This window comes from Eleutherodactylus coqui, chromosome 6 (genome assembly GCF_035609145.1).
Source record: "Eleutherodactylus coqui strain aEleCoq1 chromosome 6, aEleCoq1.hap1, whole genome shotgun sequence".
Classification (NCBI taxonomy): Eukaryota; Metazoa; Chordata; class Amphibia; order Anura; family Eleutherodactylidae; genus Eleutherodactylus; species Eleutherodactylus coqui.
In genome coordinates, this window is record NC_089842.1 from 224,662,873 (window position 1) to 224,682,853 (window position 19,981).

At 44.4% G+C, this 19,981-nt stretch overlaps 1 long non-coding RNA gene across 1 annotated transcript; it reads right to left on the reverse strand.

The window, feature by feature from the left end:
* Nucleotides 1–1,617: 1,617 nt before the first annotated feature.
* LOC136633333 (uncharacterized) lies at nt 1,618–16,210 on the reverse strand. Its single transcript, XR_010793258.1, has 3 exons — nt 16,166–16,210; nt 8,776–8,796; nt 1,618–1,721 (listed from the first exon to the last, which is right to left on the reverse strand). It is a non-coding gene; the product is annotated as an uncharacterized lncRNA (long non-coding RNA).
* Nucleotides 16,211–19,981: the final 3,771 nt, after the last annotated feature.

The following is a 19,981-nucleotide window of genomic DNA, read 5'->3' on the forward strand; positions in this document are numbered from 1 at the left end:
ATCTCACATGTGTCACTTTAACATAGAATAACTCCGTAAAGGTTTTGCATATGCTAGTAATTTTGACATTGTTTTTTCACCACATGTTGTGCTTCATTTAGGTCGCAAAATTAGGAAAATTAAAAAAAATAAAAATCACATTTTAAACTGCAATATGTCAAATAGCCCTTCACAGATTAGGCTTGTTAAAAGATCACTATTGATACTCTTTATTAGAACCTACTAAAAACATACACACTAGGGCTAGACAACTGGGGTGGGGTATCCGAACATAATTTGAAAACCGCAACGGTCCAGCGACAGAAAAAAAAAAAAATTACTCAGACACACATAAAGGGGAAAGTGAGAATTCTCAGCTCAGATAGAAAGGTGAGAACCCTAGTAGACTCAATTATTATCTGTTAAATAACGGCGACACCGCAGCCCCCGGTGACAGGTCCAAGCTGTCAGCTACCACTGGCAGCTGATAGCAGGGAGCTGTCACCCTCCCTGACTGCGCAACTTTATTCTACAGGACCAATGTGTTTTCATGGCCCTGAAGAATAAAGCCCAGACTTACAGGATGTGAAAACACGTATGGATGGTCATTACGGGGTTAAACCCTCACAGGGTGTTGTGTGGTCAAAGGTTCTGGGAAGAATTGCAGACTAATTAAAGACTAAGCTCAAATATGGTGGAAGATATGGCTTCAAAACTACAGATGCTACACATAGGTTTTATTGCAGATTTCACTGTCTACATTGCAAAGGGGGAAATCGGTGACACAAACCCATCACATCTCCTGTCTTTTCTTGCCTGTACTAGTAACGAGTGAGAATACCGCTAATGAAAAAAAAATCCATTGAATTTAATGGTATAATGTCATCCTGTTATGCGACCATAATTATCACAGCCATGTGAAGCAGCCCTGAATGTGATAATCCTCCCATGTAGTGCAGTTTGTTGCAGAGTTTCAGTCTGTAGAATTCCACCCCAAAAATCCTCCACATCTAACCATAACCTGACTAAGTAATAATTACAGATGGCCGGTCAGGAGACAATGTGACTCCATCAGTATACAAACGCTGCCGGATAATTCTTATATAACTGATCCTGGACTTACCTTCTACAGATACAGAAACTGCATCATAATAGATGTACAGTCCAATGATTTCTTTCTCACATCCGTAAGTCCCGGCAGTTGTCTTGTCTACATTTCCTATATAATATTCTGCATTATATGGCCAGTCTCTAATGATGCTGTTATCTTTGTAGAATATTGTTGGTCCTCCAAAGTATCCGGGACGGTGATAACATCTTATAATTATCTGATCTCCTTCATAGACATATAGAGGGGTCTGCAAGATGACCCAACCTGTAATACAGCATGAAATAAGATGAGGTGCCATATGTGATATGTTATCAGTCTGTGTGATACAATGTGTTACCTTGTGTTATATGTATGACCCAGTAGATTTACTCACCATGACTAACGTCCAGTCTAGCAGGGTCACTTATTTCTCCAGGTCTGGTCTGACATCGGTAACTTCCACTGTCTGATGTTCCAGCACTTTGTATTGTATAGGACTTTCCATTGTGTACAATAAAATAGTCTTTGTACCATATATAATTTGGCCCCCCTCCTATAGTAGAGCCCCCATCACAGGTCATCCTTATAGACTCTGTGGTAAATATCTTCTTGTAGTTTGGAGAGAAGGTCACTACAGGTCTGATGGCGGCTCCTATAAGACATCATGGATTATATAGAGGACTTGTAGACACAATGACCTGCACATTCCTCATATCTTCATAGTACAGATTAGGACCATAACATGTACATAATGTGCAGTCCACATAGAAACAACCATCATCTGTCGAAACCACCAGGTCTACAGCTGAATCACCGACCCCATAAACCACCAGGTCTGCAGCTGAATCACCGACCCCATAAACCATCACTGCTATTATAGAGAAATAGTCACTATGACGGCCTTTTACTCCAATGGTGACCGGCCTTTTTTGCACTTTAATTACAAGGCATTTTTTTCTGTTCTTACATCACTTAGTTCAAGAGCCAGAACATTTTAAATTTTTCGTCAACAGTGATAGAAAATCTACCACTAGATTACCTAAATAAGCCGCCATTCCTAGGTGGCACAATATGTGAGAAAAGAAGGCCACACATAATAGCTTGTATTTTTGTCAACTGACTAATGTTGGTGCAGCCTAATCAAATTCCCATCGCCCCACTGCTAGTTGTGTAAGGCCTGTAAATCATTACTAGTGGCCGGACTGGCGACTTTGAATGATGTTTGAGGCCAAGTGAACGGAAATATTCTCCATGCCAAATGTAGCTTCTTTGTCTGCTTTGCTGCTATATACAGTGACAGCAGTAATATACCTTCTCGCAATGTACAGACCACGTTTTGTTTAGGCATATAAATGTGATGCAGCTTCTTTTTCTGCTCCCTCCAATGAAACCTTGTTTAAGTTCTCTGCTGGTATACAAGCTTTCACACCCAGCAGTAATATATCCTCTGTAGAATTCTTGTCCCTATAAACCCCTTCCTGCCCCAGGGTGTAAGTTTACGTCCTGGCAGCGGTGTACTTCCCGCAACAAGGCGTAAACTTACGTCCTGGGGACAGCACAAGATCATAGGTGATCTTGCACTATCCTGCATCGGGAGCCGGCTGTCAGTGATAGCCGGCCTCCCGCTGCAACAATGGAGGATGCATCGGAGATGCGCCCCCCAGTGTTAACCCCTTCCCTGCCATGATCTATGTAGATCGCGGCATGGGAAGGGTTCACAGAGGGAGCGCGCTCCCTCTGTGAAGTTGCTGGACTCTCGTGATATAATCGCAGAGAGCCCGGCTTATTGCCATGGTAACAGGATGCCAGTTACTGGTGTCCTGTTTTGCCATAGCCTGTGATCAGTGTAAAAGCGATAAGGCATGGTAAGACAGTAGTCCTGCCTTGCCTTATCACAGCGATCATCAGTGCTATGCCTTGCCTTATGTCCCCCAGAAGGACACAAATAGTGTAAAAAAATAATAATAAAAATGTACGAAAAAGAAAAATGTAAACAAAAAATTGTACTTTTTGTCATATTAGCATAAAAAAAAGGTAAAAAAAAAATAAAATTCCACAAATTTGGTATTGTCACGTCCGTAACAATGCGTACAATAGGTTGCACATGCTTCTGATTCTGCACGGGAAAAAGCGTTAAAAACAACGCTAAAAAACTGAGGCAAAATGCCGTATGTACCCAAAAATGGTAAAAATAAAACCTATAGCTCGTCTTGCAAAAATAAGCCCCCACAGAGCTCTGTTCATGGAAAAAAAAGGTATAGGACTTTGAATGCAGCGGTTTAGAAAAAAAAACTCCCAAAAAAAGGGGCTTTGTAGCAGAAAAGTGGAAAAACCTAAATAAAAATGTAAGAATTTTGATATCGTTGTAACCGTACCGGCCCGCAAAAAAATTGATTGTTTCATTTATGCTGCATGATTAACGCTGTTAAAAAAAAACTAAAATTGATGCAGTTTCTCTCCTTTCTATCATAAAAAAGATAATAAAAGTTTTATATATAGTCTATGTACCTAAAAATAGCATCATCAAAAGTACAGTTCGCCACGCATATAACAAGCCCTTATACTTCCGCATTGATGGAAAAATAAAAAAGTTATGACTTTTGAAAAATGGAGATGAAAATCCACCAAAAATCGTTGCGTCCTTAAGCCCCAAATAGCCCATGTCCTTAAGGGGTTAACTACAGACCATATTTTGATGCAGCTTCTTTCTGTGCTCCCCCCAATATAACCCTGGTATATAAGCTTTCACACCAGCAGCAATATATCCTCTCTGTAATACCTATCCCTAAGAATAGACGCCTGGCCGATCAAGAAGAGCAACACTAGATATCATCAGATGTTGAGTTTCCTTCCTTGAGATGTTTTGCTATACTGCATCCGCCTGCACTTGCTGCCTATTTGTGGGACTTTCAGTTTTGTCTTCAGTAAATGATAATCTCAATCAGGTTGAGGCCAGATGACTTGACCAATGAATATTCCTTTGCCTTAAAAAGCTTTTGGTTACTTTTGTAACATGCTTATGGTCATCATTCATTACTAAAGATGAGCGAACACCAAAATGTTCGGGTTCGCGTTATTCGAAACGAACTTCCCGCGATGTTCGGGTGTTCGTTTCGAATAACAAACCCCATTGAAGTCAATGGGCGACCGGAACATTTTTGTATTTCGCCGATGCTCGCTAAGGTTTTCATGTGTGAAAATCTTGGCAATTCAAGAAAATGATGGGAACGACACAGCAACGGATAGGGCAGGCGAGGGGCTACATGTTGGGCTGCATCTCAAGTTCACAGGTCCCACTATTAAGCCACAATAGCGGCAAGAGTGAGACCCCCCCTCCCCCCGCACTGTCAGCATAACGATCGTTCTCCTCTGCCACAGCTGTAACAGCTGTGGCAGAGAAGAACGATGTTAGCCCATTGAATTCAATGGAGCCGTCAATACAGCTGACTCCACTGAATGCAATGGGCTGCCGGCGATTGCGGGATGAATTGTCGGAAAGGGGTTAAATATATAAGCCCTTCCCTGCAATTCATCCAGAAATGTGTAAAAATAAAAAATATATATATACTCACCTGGTGCCGGCAGACGGAGTTCAGCGCGGCAGGCTGCAGTTCTCCTGAACTGCTCTGAACAGCTGTGAGTAGTATTCAGCAGCCGGGGATTTAAAATCCCCGCCTGCTGAATAAGATGCCTCTGATTGGTCACAGCCTGACCAATCAGAGGCCAGCCCTCACTCACACCCATCCATGAATTCATGAATGGGTGAGTGAGGGCTGCCTCTGATTGGTCAGGCTGTGACCATTCAGAGGCATCTTATTCAGCAGGCGGGGATTTTAAATCCCCGGCTGCTGAATACTACTCACAGCTGTTCAGAGCAGTTCAGGAGAACTGCAGCCTGCCGCGCTGAACTCCGTCTGCCGGCACCAGGTGAGTATATATATATTTTTTATTTTTACACATTTCTGGATGAATTGCAGGGAAGGGCTTATATATTTAACCCCTTTCCGACAATTCATCCCGCGATCACCGGCAGCCCATTGCATTCAGTGGAGTCGGCTGTATTGCCGGTTCCATTGAATTCAATGGGCAAACATCGTTCTTCTCTGTCACAGCTGTTACAGCTGTGGCAGAGAAGAAGGCTTTGTCTTCTATATGTTCTCAATGGGGTTGGCGCTGCTGCCGCCGGCCCCATTGAGCGCATATAGAAAAGATTTCTCAGGGAAGAAAGTTAAAGTAACCCGAACATACGAACATCGTGTGGTGTTCGTTACGAATAACGAACATCCCGAACACCCTAATATTCGCCCGAGCATCAAGCTCGGACGAGTACGTTCGCTCATCTCTATTCATTACCCATCTGTGCTATGAAGTGGCATCTTATTATTTTTGGAGCATTTAACTGAATTTGATCTGAAAATCTTGTTGACTTCACTTTAAAATTCACCCTGCTCCATCAATCTGTGGTCACATCATCAGTTAACACCAGTGACAAGTTTCATTGGCACCAAATATGTTCACACCATAACCTGCTACCACCATCTGACAGACAATGTGGTATGCTTCACACCTTGAGCCCTTCCTTTCCTTCCTCATACTGTTCTCTTCCCATCATTCTGGTCCAAGTTCATCTAGTTTTTATCTGTGAAGGAATTTTCTTCCAGAACTGGACAACTTTTAGATGGTTTTAGAACAGTTTTATTTGGTCAAAGAAACTTCATGGGAATTGAAAAGTATACATGCCAGAGCTAATCGGATGGGATTTTGGATAAGAGAGTTTGAGTTCATTTTTGAAAAAAATTCACAACAGAATATAGTTCTTCCCTAATGTGCACAAGGATAGAAAACAACCCCCTTCCCCTCATCCGATTATCTCAGCCATTGACTCACTGACCACTAAAAATAGTTGAATATCAATTTAACCACGTGTATATTAAAGCTGGGACACAAAAGGATCACTTGGAAAGCTATCTTCAGAATCAAAAAAAAGTGATAGCTTTAGGCTGGGTTCACCCAGGGTGGAATTACCTCGGAATTTCCGTACAAACTTTCGGCACTAAAATTCTACTTGCATTCTAAAGCCCGAGCCTAAGCAGCAAAGTGAATGAGATTTGCAGAAATCGCATCTACACGCTGCGGAGAGTCTGCTGTCAACAAGCCATGCTGAAACTGACATGCGGCACAGAATTCTAATCTGTTGTGTGTCAATTGTATCGCCGTTTCGGCTACGGGATCTCTGCTTCCTATGGAGAGAGATTCGTACAGCAGAATAGAGGTGCTCAAGCTACCTTAGCGTGGGCTTTTAAGCTGCATTTCTGCTTTTGGAAATCTTGTGGAATTTTATGTATGGTCCCGCTGCTGACATTGCGCGAGAATGATGTTAAAGCATAAAGGGATTGTCAGCTATGGATGGCAGGATGGGACTGAAGAGATAAGTTTCACTTTTTTGAATATAGTAATTCACTGTGTCTACCATGCGCTGGACTATGCCCTCTGAAGTCTGTCTAATTAAACTTTTGAGATCTCCAAGACACCTATTTTATGCTACTTAAAGAGCTCCTGCACACTTGCGTTTTTCTTGCACTTTTTTTCACGCAATTGTCAATAGGACTTTCTAATGTTAAAAACGCTTCGCAAGTTTGTGCTTTGCAATTTTTGTGCGATACGTTTTTAACATTAGAAAGTCCCATTGACAATCGCAGCGATATTACATGAAAAAAAAAACACACAAGAAAGCCTCAAGTGTGCAAGAGCCCTTAGGGTGCCTTTCCACTAGTGTTTTTTTAATGCTGCAACATCGCTGCGTTTTTTTAACGTGGTTGTCAATGGGACTTTCAAATGTTAAAAACACATTGCACAAAAATTGCAAAGCACAAACTTGTGATGCGTTTTTAACATTAGAAAGTCCCATTGACATTCGCGTTGAAAAAAACACAGTGATATTGCGGCGTTAAAAAAAACACTAGTGGAAAGGCAGCCTTAGTTTGACTGGATTGCAGGATACCAAGGCTCCCGTAGCAGCGAAAGACGATTCTCTGGCATCTGCAGTGCAGTGGCATATGCTTCTTAAGATAAACCCTCTGAATTCACATTCCCGCGGTTGTCTTTTGATTGCAGACCTCAAGTGCGCAGCCTACTTGAGTGTTCTCGACTTGACTAAAATTTCTGCCATTTTTAGTTTTTTTCCAGTCTGATCTTGATTTGTTCACTTTGAATATATGGCTCAAAGAGGTATATATTTCAGTTCTTATAAATGGCTACCACATGCAAATTTAGACTAATCTACAGACTTTCTGTCTCCTTAACACATCAGCAACTGTTATGACCGTAAGGAGTTCTCTTGCTAGATCGTCATCTCCTGCCTTCTAACCTGCTGTTGGACAGTAGCTATGCATTGTTCCCACCGCTGATCCATTGGAGTGGATCAGCTGACCTCATTTAGGAAGGAGTCCCTCATTGGCTTGCTTCTCTTAAATAATGTCTGGTTTCTCTAGTGTAGTTATAGCTGGTGATAGCAGTAATAATATGTGTCTATTGTAGTGTTCCTTGTTCTAGTCACTTTTTGCCAATGTGGTCTTTTTCCTATGGTTATCTAGCATGCATATGTATCTTGATTGTCAATTAGTACATGTAGGATAACGATGCATGTGTTAAAAACTAGAGTTGAGCGAACGTACTCTGCAGAGCTTGATGCTCGTTCGAGTATTAGCATACTCGATGGTGCTCTTTACTTGAACGAGCATCACGCCGTGTTCAACCCCGCCCCAGTTTTTGCCCCACCCACCCCACTGTGACATGCCTGTTTTGGCCCCTCCCCGCCGTGATGCAGCGCGCGTGTCAACGGCAATTTTTTTGGCTGGCGGGCAGGGGGAGAGAGAGAGAGAACACACACAAAGCAAAAAAAAAAAAAAGCTCGGCATCCGGCGGCCTGCATACAAAAATGGTCGAGTTTCCCATTGTAGTCAATGGGGTTCGTTACTCGAGTAGAGCTCTCGAATTTTACGAAAAGCTTGACTCAAATAACGATTATGGGGCATGATTTTTATTTGCATGCTTGATAAAGACCGTCTGGTCAATACGTTACTGTCTCTTGGCTTATGGAGAAATAAAGCCTTTTTTGCACCCATATGCCGTCACGTCTTTTCTGTATTTCATTCTTCTGCTCCTGTCATCTAATGGGGAGTCTCTAGTTTTGTTTGTTTTTTTCCCTATAAATTAATAGTATTTTCTATTGTGTTCATATGTGCTTCATATTTTTAATTCTTTCAACTGTTTCTTAAACTGTTCGACTCTACTGTAATTCCAGAGCATAAATCTATATATAAAGAAACAGTTAGTAGATATGAAAGGTGACCATTATAGGTGAAATCAAGTTCTCCTGTTTAGTGTTCTGCCTACATTGTTATAGTAACAGGCTGCACCGTATCGCGGAACTGCTTATCAGGTAATTGTCCAAATACTTTTGAGCCTATGAAAATACTGCATAATATATTATAATTACCCGTCAATACAATATTTGTATTAAACCCCTTGAATTAAAGCGGAAAGTCTCCTCTTCAATCACATATTGAGGACTGTTTCACATCCACTGTGGAGTGTGCAGACACCAAATAATGAGAACGGTGTGACTGTCCAAATACTTCCAAACCCTACTGTATATGGGTCAGTGCTATAAAATAAAGGGTGGAAGAACAAAGCGGGTAACTTACCTTCTTGTATGAGAACCAACACTATAAAAGAGAACAGGAAAATAGTTATCAGATATCATGTAGTCCTGGTACATTAGAGGTTACTGCAGCTCAGGGCCACCATTAGTGTACATGCATAACTAACAGGTTTTTACTATAACCCAAAAAAGTTTTCTCTACTATAACTTAACTTTCATTTACCACCTAAAGAGATATTTTTTTTCTAAACATTGTTTTTAGTTCCCAACAAAAATATGTGAATGAATAAAATGTCCTGTGGATGGAGATCTGGAGAGAATCTCATGAATGATCCTGATAGTGATCAGTCCTTACTGTGACCTATGATTGACAGTCTATTTATTTGTATCATCACCATCAGTGGACATTTTTAATTCACTTGTACAGTATATGTAGTTACTTCAATCAGAGGCATGTCAGGCAAGAGAGGATGGGTGAAGGGCAAAGGGTGAAGGGTGGTATTGCTGGTATTTTTTTGTTCCCTGATGATGCTGCTTCTAGCCGTGAAACATGTTGGGAGTCTAATGGGGTTCATACTGTAATCACACTTAGGCCTCATGTCCACGGGGAAAATCAGGCCCGCTACGGATTCTCCATGGAGAATCCGTAGCGGGTCCCTCCTGCCCCGCAGACATAAGGTATTAAAATAAGAATTAACTCACCTCTCGCCCGCTCCGAATCTTCCCTTCGCCGCAGCTTCATCTTCTCTCCGTCGCAGCCGGATCTTCTTTTTTCGGCCCGGCGGTTGCGCAAGGCAAGTCGGTTGCGTGCCCCGCACATGCGCCGGCCCGAAGAAAAAAGATCCGGCCGCGACGGAGAGACGATGAAGCCGCGGCGAAGGGAAGATCCGGAGCGGGTGAGTAAATTTCGATTTTGGTCTCCCGCGGATCCGGACGGCTTCCATAGGCTTCAATAGAAGCCTGCGAGAGCCGTCCCCGTGGGAGACCCGCACGAAAATGGAGCATGGTCCAGATTTTTGCATGCTCCATTTTTTAAAAATTCCCTTTTATTGACCATCCGCGGGTATTTATCTACCCGCGGGTGGTCAATGCATCCCTATGGGATGCGGATCCGCGGGCAGGAGAAGAGTTAAAATCCGCTGCGGATTTTAATTCTTATTTTGCCCGTGACATGAGGCCTTAGGGATCCTGCACACTTGCATTTTTCTTGCTCGCTTTTTTCACGCAATATCGCTGCGTTTTTTTCATGCGATTGTCAATGGGACTTTCTAATGCTAAAAACGCATCGCATAAAAATTGCAAAGCACCAACTTGTGATGCGTTTTTAACATTAAAAAGTCCCATTGACAATTGCGTTAAAAAAACGCAGCAATATCGCAGTGTTAAAAAAAACGCAAGTAGGTGTGAACCCTTAGTCTATCAGATGAATAATATCTGTAGTCAGTGTATGGCAGGACTAAGGTTGAGCTCAGCACATCTGTTGCTATTGTGCTGTCCAGCGGCCATCTAGACACAAGGCCTGCGCTGAGGAACTGGGAGGGTAGAGTTGGCACTTGTCATGGTGCCTCTTACCAGACTCCTCCCCAGAGGGATGCACGCAACCTTGACCCAAGTACCACTAGGCCTCCTCCTGGCTATGCTGAAACAGCGATTACCTATAGACGTGTGGTGGACTATAGACTTGTCACGTATGATATTTCTTACATATCGGTATGATCCTCGGCGGAGAAATGAAGGAAGTCTACACACTCAATTAACTTAAGTACTTCAGTCGCTGGGAATGCACAAGGGCTGGAAGACTTTACTTGCAGCTTGACAGTATACAGCTTATTACACACCAGTGTAGGTAGGGCAGTAGACTTGAGGTCAGGGAGGAGACTCAGGGTGATATCGGTCCTACAGTTCATGTAATCTATATGGTACTGCTTCTGGAAGGGGAACTCTTCAGAGGAGGATGGGGGTAGGATCTCTCCACAGAAACACACTTGATTCAGGACTTGGATATGAGCAAGGCGGACTCTTCACTTCTCTCTTTCTCTCTCTCTCACAAATGGTTCTTGGTATTGGGGACCTCAGGATACCTCTCTTTCTTCTCCAACACTCTTCACCACATGAGGGTTGAAGGTACCCCCATGTGGCCGGCACTCCATTTTGCTCTCTACCATGGAAGATGATGGACTGACCCAAAGACCACACCTTGCTCTCAAGCACTCATACTTATAGTGTCTAGCATACCACGTGGCAGGACATAAATTGATACTTTTCCAGACATCCCAGCCACTTTCGGGCCACTACACTATCACAGTCACTAGTGCCCACAATTGGAAGATTTCAGTGCCTTCCTGTGAATTAAAAGAAGTAAGAAGTGGGAAATAGTCACTGCCTTTATATAAATAGTAATTTGTATTTAAATATATCTGTGGTTGACCATGAGATGCGTCATTAGGACCTTAGATTGGATGATGCCATGTGTGATACTGCTTATAAGTGTCCTACTGCTATGTATATTTTGTCTTCTACGCCTGATCTGCTTAACCCAAAAATTAGATTTATACAGTCATTATTAAAGGGATTGTTCCATCTGTATAACTACTTTCCATGTGTAAAATTAAGGCATATGGAAATGATAGAAGGGTGTATCCCACTTTGTGAGCCCGAGAGGAGAATTGCTATAAGGGAGGATACTACTCTGGAGGAATCAACATTTATGCCACAGATAACATCACCACGTATTAGTCTATGTCTACAATATCTACAAAGTCTACAAGTCTTAGGATGATTTTAGACTAAGCAATTTATTGTTCACAATATGAACTGGTTTTGTTATTTTATTGTTAATATCTAAAGATGAGCGAGCACACTCATGCGAGCATGATGCTCGATCGAGTAATAGGGTAGTATTAGTATTCTCTTGCTACAAAAAGGTTTCAGGGTTTCACCTATACTCTTGCAACAGCAATGTCTGAGGGTTCTTCACGTTTACATTTCTTCACACTTCATGCAGTCTTTGGAGCGCTCAAAGGAACCGTAACTGATTTAATAAGACTTTCACAGGGTTGCTGTATTGCTGTGGTGACAACTTTGGGAACACCTCCTGCTTAAAAGAATTCTTTAATTTTAGACAGAGCTGCTGAATTTGGCTGATGCTTGGAAGTACTAGCATCCGAGTCCGCTTTATGCCCACCATTGTTGAGGGTGTGGGCAAAGGCCGAGGTCATGGGGGGGATGCAACTGTTCCAGGTGTGGCCTCTGGAATTTCTTTGTGGTTCATCCTGTCTTTTGGTCAATTAAAGGAACCGTAACTGATTTAATGAGCCTTTTACAGCACTACTAGCATCCGAGTTTGCTTTATGCCCACCATTGTTGAGGGTGGGCAGAGGCCAAGGTCCTGGGCGGGGGGTTGCAACTCTGCCATGTTTGGGCACTCTAATTTCTTCATGTTTAATACTGTCAATGGGTTTCATGGGTTTGCCTATGCTGTGGTTTTCCCATAGCGATGTTCAGCCATCTGGCACAAATACAGTGAATGACTTGGGTAGGGTACAAAATGGTTTCCATTGCTGTGTTCAGCTGTCTGACACATACACAGAATGAATTGTGTGGGTGCACACAGGTTTTCTATAGCTACGTAACTGATGGCACATTGGGTCACACAAGGTGGAGGCTGGGACCGAGTCTGACCCACAGAGGATTGTGGGTCCTACCTCGGTAACAGTTTCTCGGGATTATTATGCCACCTCCTCCTTTGGCTTGGGGTCTGGGGATCAGCGCTGGTTGACATGTATTTGCTCTCATATTACCACAGTTATCTGAAACAGTGGTTTGGACCAATCAAAAGAAGCGTTAATGAATTAATGAGCCATTCACAGCAGTTCACATGTTTGTTGTGCCTAGTAGTGCGCACTAGGCTTTCACAAGCATCCCAGCGGTATAACAGATCAACTCATTGTACACTGTCTGTTTTTGGATGTCCGCTGACGTATATTGCCCTGAGTGGTAAACAAATGGATTGGTTTAGGTGTGATAAACGCATGCATCCCTGGGGGTCAGCGCTGGTCGGCATGTATTATTTCTCGTATTTCATGTTACCACAGTTATCTGAGGTACTGGATTGGAGCGTTCACAGGAAGTGTAACTGATTTAATGAGACTTTGACATGGTCACTGTATACCTGTGGTGGCTACTTGGGCGACACCTCCTACTTCAAACCAATCTTTGGTTTCAGTATGCGCTGCTGCATTGTGGGAATGTGTAGAAGTGCTGGCATCTGAGTCCCCTTTATACCCACGTTTGTGGCTCCTGACAATTTTGTGATGGAGGTGACACGGGATTGGAATTCTGATCATATGTTACTATATCAGCAATTCTCATCAGCATTGTGGGCTATCGTCCACACTTTCAAATAGGGTTGCTGCCTGGCCCTGTCAACCCTCTGCAGTGTGGGTCTCCGGTTCCTCCTCATCCAAGACTCACTTACAAATCAAGCGAGCGTGTGGCATGAGGGCAGCTGAACGCTGCACAGGGAAAATTTTGTGATTGGACAGCAATGCCAGCATGTAACCCAGGAGAAAAGGCAGTGGTGTCACCCGCAGGCGGTGACTGTCTTTCGTTGCACCTCGTGTGGTGCTTGGCTAAGATGTGCCAGCACGTATGCCTTGCTGCTTATGGTCTGTCCCAAGTAAATTGTTAGGGGGGTGACCGCCAGGCTCTTGCGCCCACTTTGGCTTAATAGTGCGACTTGGGAGCCTCAGATGCTCCCATGCATGCTGCCCCTTCTGTTCCCTATTTATTTCTGTGGTGTTTCCATGATATATTTATACCTTTTTGTTGAAAACTAAAAATAATGTTTAAAAAAGGTGGTAAATAATTTTATTAGCGTAAGTGGCAATTAGTAATACAGTAACTAATAATAACTTATTAGTTATATGTTTATTGATATAAATACCCACCTATAACCTTTGATCCTCTACTGAATATCTATTGAATTAACACTTTAGTGTAGCCAATTACCATGATAACAATTCCTTCTTATACTTTACATATCAGCATCCATATCTTTCTGAGTACAGATGTAGCAGCACAAATTTAGTTCTGTTCAGCGGAGCATCCATGTGTAAAACTGCAGCCAGATAGCTCTTGTGGGGCTTATCTCCAAGATTGTGAACATCATTACATTTAACATGCCTGATCTTTCTTTCCCCAACATCATCTGTCATGTTAAAGTCAGGAGGCCCTCATGGTAATATTGTATCTTGTGTGGAGACCTGTCATTGTTCTGTGGAAGGTGTAGGGTACGCTCCCAGCTGCTGATTGGCTGTGCTCCATTCTCAGCTGTATGTTTGTCTGTCCCACCGCCGCTGGCCTCCCCGCCATTGGCCCGCCAACGATACTGACAGTGGGTGGCAGACAGAAGCACAGCTAGAAGCGGCTTCCCTGCCGGCCTCCCTGAAATGGTCTTCGGCCAGGACAGTAACAGCAGGTGGGAGCAAAGAGCAGCAGTAGATAGTGAGGAAGCAGGAGCGGCGGCCGGGTGCACAGCTGGAAATGCCTTACCAGCTGGCCTCCCTGCAATGCCCTGTGGCCAGGACATTGACAGCGAGCAAAGGCCGGGCTGACACAGTGGCGGAGGACAGTGAGGAAGCAGCGGTGTGCGCGCCTGCATACAGTTACAGCGGACGGAGAAGACACTCAGTATAGCACAGTGCCTATTGCAGCGGAGGCCAGCAGGGGCAGTTAGCACTGGAGCCATCAGTAGGAGAGAGGGGTGAGCAGCGTGGCTACAAACAAGAGGCTGCTGCAGGTACGCTCACCGGCTGCAGGCAGCCGTAGACACGGATGAGGGGCGCGGTGTACAGCATAGCTAACATGGCATCCCAGCATCAGCCAATCACTTGCTGTGGGCTTCGCCAAGCCCTTCCCTAGAAGTCATCCTGCAGAAAGTGTGTTACGATCGTGTGGGCAGGCAAAGCACGGGACCCACATGATTGTGACCAAAGGGGACGCACACAGGTTTCATGCAACTGGCCCTGGCTACCGGGAGGTTGGCATGGCCCTACCTAAGCGGGGACATTGCCCCAATAAGGGCAGCCCAGCGGTCTTCAGATCTGGGCCTTAGCTGATCCTAGGAGCCACGCACCAGAACAGGATGCATTCACATGCCACATGACAGACCCAGAATACACTGCATACAACATGCAACCACTAGTAACAGATTGGAAGCTGAATATAAATACCAGGTATTAGTTAACATGTTGTACAAGATGTTGAAAGCTAGCAGGCCACTTCACGGCTCCTGGTTATACTGCTAGTCCCTACACTAACCAGGAGTTCAGCAGAACCGGACAGCGTTCACACCGCACGCTGCAACAGGACAGGACACAGATTGCAGGACACACAGCAAGCTAACACAAAACTGACAGAATATAAACGTACAAACGGACATGAACCTGATCACACTGCAACCCTCACCAGACAAGCATTCATGACTGCTCGCCTGAGGGGCCATACAGAGACTGACCAGGAGCTGGGTTTATATGGGAGCACAGATCCAGGGGATTGGCTAGCAGAAAGTACCACACCCAGCCAGCTCAATCATTAACCCTGAGAGTGCTGTGCTGCTGGAATCACAATAGTACAACATGTCTCAGCAGCACACGTAACAAAGTGGAGACAAGATACAATAGTACCGACCCTCATACACATCCAACACTCAGATGGTCCGGCTAAAAATGGTGGGTTTCAACGACTTTTATCTAATGTGTACAGAGGTTTTAAATATATCAGAGCTTGAAATGAGCTGTACTCCTGGGAATTTGGGGAAAATTAGGACAGGTTGTAAGTCCATACTGACTAAAATACTGGCTTGGGAACGCAGGCAAAGCATATAGTTGGGTGTCCATACTGCCCTATTACCAGCAGAATCATGTTGCCATTAGCTAAAGTGGGTGGGCACTGTGGTGGCCGCATGTGGCGGCTGCTGCTTGGTATTATCACCATAGCCCAGTCATGACAATTATCACAGTATCCTCAATTAAAAGTGAATTACACATAGTAGTAGAGTTATATGATGAATAGTCACATCTAAAGGCTGATTTAGACACAACGATTTACAATGCAAACAATACACAACGATAATACAACAACTGAAGAGCCCGACATATTCCAATGACTTTCATTAGGTTAAAAACGTCCGTCGTTAAAAGCAAAACCAGTGCTCACTTATATTGTTATAATGAATTTTCAGTGATAATCTATGTGTCTAAATGGGGCTTTACACTATACATTGCACAGCTGTAGAGAGGGACATATGATGGGAGACTTGGTGTGTAGACCAGTAGCTTGTAGTAATGTCCAATATTATATGACATTATTGAACCCCTCTTATGATTCCCCATCAGACAGATACCAACAGACATGAAGATAATTGTACTTACAGAGCAATAACACGGACGTCTCTGTGGACATGATGGATGGAGACAAGGCTGCCGCATCTAAAGAGAGAAGTTGGTATCTGCTGGTATCTTCCTGTGAATTAAAAGAAGGAAGAAGTGTGAAATAGTCACTGTCTTTATATAAATAGTAATTTGTATTTAAATACATCTGTGGCTGACCATGAGATGCGTCATTAGGACCTTAGATTGGATGATGCCACGTGTGATACTGCTTATGAGTGTCCTACTGCCATGTGCATCTTGTCTTCTATATCTGATCTACTAAACCCAAAAATTAGATTTATACAGTCATTATTAAAGGGAGGGACGTACCTCTTGGGAATCAATTTGTGGAAAACCCTGTGGATTCTCCACGTGTCCGTTAGTGCCAGCTCGTATGCCATAGGACTAGAGATGAGCGAGCACCAAAATGCTCGAGTACTCGTTACTCGAGTCGAACTTTCAGTGATGCTCGGGAGTTCGTTTCGAGTAACGAACCCCATTGAAGTCAATGGGCGACTCGAGCATTTTTGTATATGACTGGTGCCCCGCTAAGGTTTTCATTTGTGAAAATCTTAGCAAATCACCAAAGTCATGTAAAAAACACAGAAATGGATAGGGCCAGCGAGGAGCAACATGCAGGGCTGCATTATGGGCTCTGAGGTCTCACTATTAAGCCACAATAGTGGCAAGAGTGAGACCCCCCCCCCCCCCCCCCCCACTGTCAGCATAACGATCGTTCTCCTCTGCCACAGCTGTTACAGCTGTGGCAGAGAAGAACGATGTTAGCCCATTGAATTCAATGGAGCCAGCTCCATTGAAAGCAATGGGCTGCCAGCGAGCGCGGGATGAATTTTCGGGAAGGGCTTAAAAATATAAGCCCTTACCTGAAAAAGAAAGATTTTAGTGTAAAAAAGAATAAAAATGCAGGCATTCTCTTCAATGGAGCTGCTGCTGCTGCCCGCGACTCCATTGAAGACAATGGTCCTCTGGCACACCTGAATTCTTTTTCAGGGAAGGGCTTTACATATAAGCCATTCCCTGGAAATGAATTAAAAGTGATTTAAAAAACAAAAAAAATAGATACTCACCTCCCTTCAGCTGCCAGGGCACAGCCGCGTCTTCTCCTGCTGTCCCCTGCACTGTGGTGCTGAACTGCTGTCATTCAGCTGAGAGCTGCGCTGAGCCAATCAGAGGCAGCATTCACTCACCCATTTATGAATTCATGAATGGGTGTGAGTGAGATCTGCCTCTGATTGGTCAGGCTGTGACCAATCAGAGGCAGCTCATTCAGCAGGCGGGGATTTTAAATCCCCGGCTGCTGAATACTACAGAGAGCACTTCAGGAGAACTGCCAGCTGGCCGCAGCTGAACTCCGTCTGCCGGGACCAGGTGAGTATATATATATTTTTTATTTTTACACATTTCTGGATGAATTACAGAGAAGGGCTTATATATTTAAGCCCTTCCCGAAAATTCATTGTGCAATCGCCGGCAGCCCATTGCTTTCAATGGAGCCGTCTGTATTGCCGGCTCCATTGAATTCAATGGGCTAACATCGTTCTGCCGGGACAAGGTGAGTATATATTTTTTTTACTTTTTACACATTTTAGGATGATTTTCAGGTAAGGGCTTATATTTTTAAGCCCTTCCCGAAAATTCATCTCGCGCTAGCCGGCAGCCCATTGCTTTCAATGGAGCCGGCTGTATTGCCGGCTCCATTGAATTCAATGGTCAGTGCTCGTTTAATCGAGACGAGCACCGCGTGGTGCTCGTCCCGAGTAACGAGCATCTCGAGCACCCTAATACTCGAACGAGCATCAAGCTCGGACGAGTATGCTCGCTCATCTCTACATAGGACCAATCACCTTAGTGACAGGAAAAAGACCCACAAATCGGGGAGCCAGCTTCAACGAAGGCACCTTTAACTTCAGGTTCTTAGAAGATAGGTAAACCAACTGGCCCACAGACAAAGGTTCAGCGATAGTATGTGTACCTCTGCTCCTCCTAAGCACCGCATCCCTGGACTGCTCCAGGTTGCCCTGCACCTTCTCCCACACCTCCCGTAGATCCTGAAATTGAGCGTCTGCAGATGGATTGTTAGAGAGGGAGTGGAAGGACACCGTGAACCTGGGTTAAATGCAAAATTACAAAAGAAAGGAGACACACCAGACGTCGAATGAGTATGATTATTGATAGCAAATTCCGCCAATGCAAGATAATTGACCCAGAGACTCTGACAATCACTCACATACATTCTGAGGTACTGAACCAGTTCCTGGTTCATACATTCAGTCTTCCTGTTGGATTCCGGGTGGAGGGCAGAGGAAAATGACAACCCAATACCGATACGCTTACAAATCGCCCTCCAAAACGGGCAACAAATTGGACTCCCAATTCCTCAGGGACCCCATGCAGGCGCACAATCTCCTTGATAAATATGGTAGCTAACTCAGGTGTGGACGGAAGCTTCTTAAGAGCAGTAAATTGCGCCATTTTGGAAAATCTGTTGACGACCACCAAGATGACCGAGCGCCCCTGGGACTCGGGCACGTTGGTAATAAAATCAATCGACTGATGGGTCCATGGCCTCTACGGAACGGGAAGAGGACAAAGTGGACCTTTAGGTCGTCTCCGTACACTCTATTCTCGGGCACATATTTGGCAGGACTTGATAAACATCCGGACGTCCCGAGACATTTGTGGCCACCAATTGAAAAGGCCACACAGCTCCAGGATGCCTTGGACCAAAGGATGTCCAGCTAACACCGACGAATGAACTTCCTCCTATATGAGGAGCCGCAAGGCAAAGGGTACAAATAGCCTCCCTTCTGGAATGTCTTGGGGAACCAACTGCTGAGCCGACTGGAGTAAAGCAGAGGTGTCAGACGTAAGAGCGGTGACAACCACACCCCAGCCAAGAATACTCTCTGGCTTAGGCTCCTCTACCTCGGGAACCCCGAAGCTGCGTGACAATACATCAGCCTTGACATTCTTGGACCCGGGTACATATGTGACTACAAAATTGAAACGCGAAAAAAACAATGCCAACTTGGCCTGAAGTGTGTTCAAGCGCTAAGCGGACTCCAGATAAACCAGATTCTTATGGTCCGTGAGGACCATAATGGTATGATGAGCGCTCTCTAAGAACTGTCTCCACTCATCAAATGCCCATTTTATGGCCAATAATTCCCTGTTGCCAATATCATAGTTGCGCTCTGTCTGATTGAACTTTCTGGAAAAGAATGCACAGGGTTGGAGACCAGGTGGGCCGGGAGATCCTGCAAGAGGACTGCCCCCACACCATGCATGGAGGCATCCACTTCAATGATGAATGGGCGATCTAGCTCTGGCTGAGCCAACACCGGTGCTGTGGGAAAAGCCCTCTTGAGAAGTGCAAGGGCCTCCACTGCCTCCCATGACCAGGAATCCACTCTAGCCCCTTCTTGGTCAAGTCAGTCAAGGGTTTGGCCACCACCGAAAAGTTCTTAATGAATTTCTGATAGAAGTTTGCAAACCCCCAAAAGCGTTGTAATGCCTTTAAGTTGTTGGGTTGCACCCAATCGGTGATGGCCTTGACCTTGTCCGAGTCCATCCGGATGGCAGATGGAGAAATGACATATCCCAGAAAGGCAATTTCCTGTACACCAAAAAGGCATTTCTCCAACTTAGCATACAATTCATGGGCTCAAAGGTGGGACAGCACAGTACTTAATTGCCTGGCATGGCTCTCCCAATCAGGAGAGAATACCAGAATGTCATCCAAATAAACAACCATGAATGCGCCCAGAATGTCCTGGAAAATGCTATTCATAAAAC